At 32.9% G+C, this 8559-nt stretch overlaps 1 pseudogene; it reads right to left on the bottom strand.

Moving 5' to 3' along the window:
• Window positions 1-583: 583 nt before the first annotated feature.
• On the bottom strand, window positions 584-1743 carry LOC128215864 (uncharacterized; annotated as a pseudogene).
• Between the last annotated feature and the right edge of the window lie 6816 nt (window positions 1744-8559).

Here is an 8559-nt window from a genome sequence, read left to right as displayed (position 1 = left end):
ACTATTCCATGATGTAGGTGGAACAGGCCATACTATAGAATTAACAATGAAAAAATGCTACATGCATGAGCATTAACCTTAGGGGCTTTGAAAATTATTTTCTATAAATATGATATACACAGGATAAACACTGCAAACAGTTGCTTTTAAATCAGCTGTATAGTCCCATAGAGAATTTCGACCTTTCATGCACATCCTATAGTTGCGGAAAAGAGAGAAGGATCGATATAATTATCATCTAAAGTATGTAATGCACTGGTTCCCAGACGTCAAGGGTGTCTTACGTGTTCTTTAATTCAGTCAATGCCGACACAAATTACCGATATAGATGTAATTGTAATTGTAAGTTTGAGTCCAGTTGAATATTAATTTTCTGCGTTAAATGAGAATAGTTTAAAAAGAATAAAATGCCTGATTTACATAGCGTTCCATTACCTCGGAGTACATGTGAACCTTATTGTATCAGAACAGAACAGGCAAACGTTCTTTACACTCAATTTAGGTGTTGCAAAACAGTATTGGTATGTGAATGTGTTTACTTCGTTTAAAATACGTTATTCAGGTGTGTGCAAAGTAAAAGCATTTAATGTAGTTTTATTTCATAATACAATAGACAATATGTCCATGAGTATACATATTATAAAACGTACATTAATTGCAAAATAAGTCATAGGTCGTAAGACATGATGTATTAACAGCGAAGAGGATATGTTTTTTACTCATAATACATATGAAACGTTTTTCGTAATTCAAACGCTTTATACACATACATCGCTAAATTTCTATTCACAACAGCTTTCTGAGAGGTCATCAACTCAATAAACTTAAACATATTCCGTCTTTTAAAGTAATATGGTTTGATATACATTTCTCGTAGTTCAGCATACAATTGACATTCAAGTAAAAAGTGGTATTCGTCTTCAAGAGTGTTACAAAATAAGCATGTTCTTTCATTATAAGGTATTGCTGTTGGTTTATGCCATCTACCTGTTTCGATGCTCAACATATGACTTGACATTCTTAACCTAGACAATGCATATCTATATTTTGTTATATTTACATTACACAAATAGGGTTGTAATTCAAAAAACGACACATGCACGTAATTTCGAGCTCTACTAGACTCTCTGAGCTCAGACTGCCAAATTTGTATATAATTATCAGTAGCCCTTCTTTTAAACATATTTAGAAACAAATTTATGTCACCAACACCTTGACTAAGCCATACATCATTAAAACCTAATGCTTGTAACAACTGTCTTACATTGTAAGCCCAGGACTTGAAATGTGCATACAAAGTTTATCATACATAAGTTTAACATATTTTACAGTGTCCATTGTTACAATTTTTAACCAATATCTTATGACATTAATCGACCTTTTACATAATAATGAGGTTCTCCCAAGTTCACCATAAACAAAATTGTTTTGGGTCTGTAATCGCACTCCTAACAATTCTTTACAAAAACGTAAGTGTATTCGTTCAATTTGAAGACTGTTACTAAGACCCCATATTTCCGATCCGTAACTCAAGGCTGGATAAATAAGTTTATCGAAAAGATCCAATCTATGCTTGATTGAAATGCAAGGATATTTAGATATACAACTTTTAAGCCTAAAACCCGCCTTAAGTGCTTGTCCTGACAAAGCATCAAAGGTTTTTGAAAAGGAACCTCCAGGTGTGAAAACTATAACAAGGTAAGTAAATCTATCCACTATGTCTAATTCTCTACCCTTATACATAAATTTTACATTTCTACTTAATCTTCCTCCTTTTCTAAACACCATAACCTTCGTTTTTTTCTGGATTCACACTTAATTTCCATCTTTCACAATAATTTTCTAATAATAACAACCCTTCTTGTAATCCTGCCTCTGTATCAGATAGCAAAACTATATCATCAGCATAGAGTAATATAAATATTTTAAACACATCAAAATCAATACCTTGATAGTTATTAGTACATAAATACTCTTCTATATCATTAAGATACATTGCGAATAAAAACGGAGATAGAGATTCTCCTTGGCGTACCCCTAATAAACATGAAAAATCATTACTTAATTCATTGTTATATTTCACTTTTGACTTAACATTCATATACATAGAACGTATAATATCTAACATCTTTCCCCTAACACCAAGTTTTATCAATTTATACCAGAGTATATCTCTAACAACATAATCAAAAGCTTTTGAAAAGTCAACAAATGCTGCATATAATTTCTTATTGCTATCAAGTAAACATGTGATTATACTATGTAATACAAATATATTATCAATAGTGCCCATCTTTTGCCTAAAACCAGCCTGGGCCTCAATATACACATGATAATTTTCTTCCCATTCACTAAGTCTAGTATTCAATATTTTTGTAAACAATTTTCCCACCGAGCTTAACAAAGTTATACCCCTATAATTACTTGGTTCATTTACAGCCCCTTTCTTATGTAGTGGTATAATAAATCCTTCTGACCATTTGTCTGGGTAATAACCACAATCAAATAACTTATTAAACATTGCACATAAAACATTACAAAATGCTTCATTATGACATCCAGATTTGTAGAACTAATTTATAAAATAATCTGGCCCACTGGCTTTACCATTATTAAGTTTTTTACAAGCTTTTCTAACTTCTACAACCGTAAAAGGGACATTTAATTCCTGGAACATAATATTTAACTCACCTTCTAAATACCTTTCATTAAAATGCAACACATCTTCATCCGGCTGATAAAATACAGATTCAGGATCATTTATGGACTTAAAGTACTCAATAAAATCATTTGATGTTAGTGAGCATGTTTTTTGTACTCTGTGACCTTTTAACATCTTCCAATACAACTTAGCATTACAAAATCTCATTGATTCCAATTTATGTGATTGTGATTTATCATACAAAAATTTCTTTTTTCTGATTGTTTTTTTAAAGTTACTTCTAGCCTGCACAATATTTATTCTATTTTCATCACTAGAAAGTTGTCTAAAATTATTCAAGCATTTATAATACCTTTTTTTCAAGTCTTTGCAGCCTTCATCAAAATAGTCTGCATCTTTTTTACATCATTTAAAATAATATTTTTATTTTTACTTTTGCCGATATTTTTTTTAAACAAAGGACTACATATATTGTCCATAATATCTGTTAATGACTGAAGGTTAACATCTAAATCATTATTGTCTCTAGAAATATTTATTTCTACATGTAACCTAGCAAATTTATCAACATTACACTCTTCACATAAAGACTGTAAAAACAAAGTCTATGTATATCCAGTTCAATCGGTGTCTTTTTCTCTGTTATTCGACAATATTTCTTGAAGGTTACTGTGTAGATTGGAAAATACGCATACAGAATGACCAACAATATACTTGCAAAATCGCAAAAGATAGAAAGCAATCATGTGGCATTTTGAACTTATTTATGGTCTTATCTTCTGCAAGCAACCATTCTCTAAGAAATGTTCTGGTGTTCAGATTGACACCAAAAAATTTTTTTTCTGTAATAAATCTCAGGACAATTATTTAATAAATTGTTTTACTCTTTGATATCATAATTGTAAAAAAATACCAAAATGTAAAAACAAAATCGATTCTGAGATCGGGTTCGAACAGATGTCGCCAAAATTGCGTCCAATGTTGTATCCACTGTGCTACGAAGGCTTACCCTAAACAGTTGGAATATTTAAGCTATATACCTAACTTGGTAATATCACGTGATAACATCGACAAGGCAATCACGCATAAGGAATGAATTCTACTAGGTAGACATACCTAGTAATCTTTTTTAATAGAAAAATACGAAACAAACTGCGAAAAATAAATTTATTGTAAACTATGTGGTACTTCAGTTAGTAAGTTTCAATGCATTGTACACATCGATACCAAGTTTATGTCAGTTTTCGACAATTTTCTTTTCTTTTCGCTATTTCATCATACGGAGTACAGCCCCTTCAAAGAGCTTTAAAAATAACTAAAGAATATAACGACCCGAAAGCCTAATGATAGAATGTTTGCTTCAGCTGCAGAATGTGGCGGAATCCAGTAATGTCCTTGTATATTGGTGTACTCAGTACCGGATGTAATCCAGGAAGGTCGTATCCCGTCTATCGGTTCTTTACTCCGAACACGTTAAATTACCTTACGGAATATTGGCAAAGAGCTACGTTACCATAACGATACATCCTCGTATCCACATGTGTTTCATCACCTCATCTTATATTCACGGGCCAGTATTCAAGATCAGTATTAATCTTATCTTCATTCTTAGACATGCCTCAGTGATTCCTTTCGGCCTGTTGGTCAGCTTAATATGCAGGCCAGTCAAAAATTAGATTATAATCTTGACCTTAAGTTTATTCTAAGTTGGTTATTTAATTTCGCCCCTGGAATAGACAAGGAATTCCAGTATCTTCCATCTATTTCACTATTACATTCGAACACTAACCCTTAAGTCTTGATGACATCATAACGGAATACAGCCATAATGCAACCGCTGGTGAGTATGCGGCGGGTAGGATCTGCAGATGTTCATCGACGACATATCGGGCTGCCGGAAACAATGTTAGTTCACGTCTAGTGAATGCTCAAAGTCACAAAAGGCTAAACATGGATCTTAACAGAGTTATTTTGAATCAGCAAACGCGTCTGCTTGGATCCTTAAAGTCCCGATTTGGCCCAAATAGAATATCCTGTACTGTCAAGACAACGTATTTGAGATTAGCTTTTGCCATAATCGAGTTATAGGATTTGAACATGAACTCGACTACACGGTAAACTTTTATGCGCGCTAGAGATTAACATAAATCAGCGCAGAACATTGTTTGCATATTTGACAGAGCATGGTAAGAAGAAGCGTTGCATTGAGCAGCGATATCATCTCAATCAGGGGTAAAGTGGTACTGTATGCCAACATTGAACGTCGCATTCTTGTCTCCGGGGCTGTGGTTATAAGGTATCTAGAAAATCAATAGGATCATCTAATAGTCAGGCTTAGCCTCCATGTTGAGTTTCAGGGCCATAGGTGCAGGCATTGTCAACTTATCAGTCAGACATGCTTTGACACCTTCCTATTACCCCTAAAATCAAAAGGCGTCATCTACTGTTCAAACCAAACTTTCATGTCAAGTTTGACAATAGGTCTAGGAATTGTAGAGTTATCGCCCGGAAAAGCTTTGGTCTACTGTCAGACAGACGGACGTAGCAGCCAACATGTGCAATATACTCTTCTTCTTTGAAGGGGGCATAATAAATTGAAAATTATTAAATATTTTTGTTTATTATGTTAATTAACTTACACTACATACAACAAGTTCCATTTTGATATTTTCGAATGCTCATTTATACATGTACATGGGTTTTGATCTGACTATGAACATGAAACTACATAGTGATGTTCCCTCCTATCAATTCTAAATTTAAATAACCATGAGGAAAAACAACATGTTTTCACTGCACCATGAATAAATATGTCAAACAAAATAAATGTAAATTTATTCAAGATTAATTTAACACTGTTCTTTTGATGATTTCCGTGCATTCCTGACTGCAGGTTTTTCCCATTTTTCCACACAGTTATTTCATATTGGCCTTACAGGGTCAGATCTTGAGTTGGGTATTCATTGCCGGACACTGTCTCTTTATTTCCACAGAAAACACACTGGTGCAAGTTTCACTACAACAACTGCAAAAAAAAGTTATATTCTCACTGAACTCTGCATCAATATTCAATTATATTTTATTGGATTTAGGAAATGTCTTTGTTTTAAAGGGTTCATATAAAATAATGCATTATTTTCAATTTAATCCATTATCATGCTGGATTCTTTGACATTGATGGTTAAAACAAAGAAGGCATATGATTTGTGTACAGATTAAACATTATTAATTATAAATATGTTCTTTAATAAATAGGCAAGTGGCAACAATTTCCCCAGTTAAAAAGCTTACATTTGCATATCTGCAGATTAATCAATTGCATTTCTTTTGCTTTGATCATTTAAGTCAAATGAGTTAGACATGATAACGCATTAAAATAAGAAATATATGTTTGGGCATCAAATTATAGTGTGTGCCTTCAATCTAGAAATAAATTTCTTCTCAACATATGCTAAATTATAAAAATTTATATAAACCAAGATTTTGATTATGACATACCTGCATAGTTAGTGGTCTCCATAACTGCTCAGAAATGCTCCCTATGACAAACTAAGTGCTGGTGTATGGCTGGGGAATAGTGCTGCTCCAACCAATAGCGCAATTCTTCCTACAGGTGGACCAGCTCCTCAATATCGTTTCTGTCATGGCAGTGATAACAGTATGTAACATGCCCTTTTCTACTTTCCAGAGAATGAATCTTCCAATCTCAATTACAAATTTAAGAACAAATTTATACATATGCAAGTGTAATGTTGTTAAAAACAAACCATTTAGGTGCAACAAAACTATAAGATTTTAGGTGAGAATTGAGCCAAATCAAAACATTTAGTCATTTAAAGCTGCACTCTCACAGATTTACTGTTTTTACAACCTTTGTATTTTTTGTCTTGGAATGACCTATTTTATGCGTAAATATCTGCAAACCAGTGATATAAGACTACTGACAAAATATTAGATTGCAGACTTCCATATTTCAGGTCGTAAACTAAGGTTTTATGGCTTAAAGCGTTACTAACGATTTAAGAAAAATGCATAAAACATTTTGAACTTAAATATAAACATTTTCTGACTAATTTATTGTCAGCAATCTTATATGAATGGTTAACATGCATTTTCACATAAATTGGCCCATTCCAAGACAAAAAAATAAATAAAGTAGTCAAAACGTTCAATCTGTGAGAGTGCTGCACTCTCAGTCACAGATTGAATGTTTTGACAACTTCTTTTATTTTTTGGCTTGAAATAAGCTAATGAAAAGCAGTATGAAAACTGATGATATAATACTGCTGACAAAAGATATGATCATGTTTTTTTATATTTACATTTGTAACCTATTGTTTTATGGTTAAAAGCATTACAAACGCTTTACTAATAATGAGATTTTTGGCATAGAACATCATCTTTTAACCGTATTAAAATAAGAAATCAGCATTCCAATATTTTCAGTTGTCTTTTTTGACTGAATTAATATAAGAAAGCAGCGATCTACTTTTTCCAGTTGTCTGTTATGACCAGTGTTCAGAAATTCGCATAAAATAATTCATTACAAGATCAAGAAATAAAAAAAGAGTTAGTAAAACAGACAATCTGTGAGAGTGCAGCTTAAACATTTAATGTGATATGCAGTATCAGCCAAGTGCAGACCTATTCACATCCTGGCTACACAACCAGTACATTCATCAGCTTTACTGATTCGAGCCAGGCACATTTATATTGGTAGACTAGCATTTTACCAATCTGTGCTGGCCAGTAAAGTTCTCATTTAAAAATTAGGATTCAAAATGTATATACCTTAGTTCATTTTTTTGCCAACTCTGTTTCAACTGAACTTCCTTAATGAATGAGAAGTTTAAAAAAATAATTACAATATCTCAGCAAATACCTGCATTTATGTGTTTCTTGTGCAATCTGTCAGCTTGGTAGGCTCAGGTTACATTTTGTCCATCTCAATACTAATAATCTTCTAGTCTGATGTATTGCCATCCGATTTTTAAGTCAGGTCAGGCAGCCATTTCAGCTTTGTTCCAGTTGATTGTATCAGATGATGTTAACAATACTAGCCTTGTATCCAGGCACTTCTCAATCTGAAAGTTTACAAAAGAACATGGCCTATAATATTTAATGATGGGTTCTAAAGTAAACCTGTGAGAAAAGATGCTACTGGTATGGTGCTTGAACCCACGACCATGTGAACACTTGCATGGAGATCTGTCACACTGAGCTAACCGGGAAACTGATTTTTAGGCATTACCCAGCTTGGCTCTACAATTGACAGGTGCATTATACATTATAAAGAAAATAAATCAAACACTTGAAGCACTAGTCCAAATAATAGTAACTTGACTGATCTTTTTACAAATTTTGAAATGGCATATCCTTCACATACATTTTTTTTGTACCAAAAGTGGGTAGCCATTCCGATTGGGATTCTGGTCAGATAATTATCTAAAATATGAGTTATGTACACAAAAAATAAAATGAAAAATGCGACAAATTATTATGATTTTGATGAGTGTTTTCCTTCATTTCATACTGTCAAAACATAATGATATAAACTGTTATACATTAAGAGCACCTGCAAGGCTGCGTAGCCTTTTGGCCATGGCCAAGTTGTGAAAATTATATATACAAAAGGTGACTGGTCTATCTGGAAGTTAACCTGAGATGGTCCAGTTGTTATGCTAGGTAAAATGGTTGTGTTTAAATGCATTAAATGCTTGTTTTGTGAAAAAAAGCTTTGCACTTTAAATGGTTATAACTAAAATACGAATATAAACCTATCTATATCAAACATATAATACTTATCTTTCAACACCACCCCCCCATCTGTTTTGCACAAACCCGATTAGACGTAAGGGATTGCAAGAATCCCATATAACACGTCTATGTTTTTAGAC

Source organism: Mya arenaria, chromosome 14, assembly GCF_026914265.1.
Source record: "Mya arenaria isolate MELC-2E11 chromosome 14, ASM2691426v1".
Taxonomy (NCBI): Eukaryota; Metazoa; Mollusca; class Bivalvia; order Myida; family Myidae; genus Mya; species Mya arenaria.
Note: the sequence above shows the minus strand (reverse complement) of the source record. Positions and strands in the feature narration are given on the sequence as shown.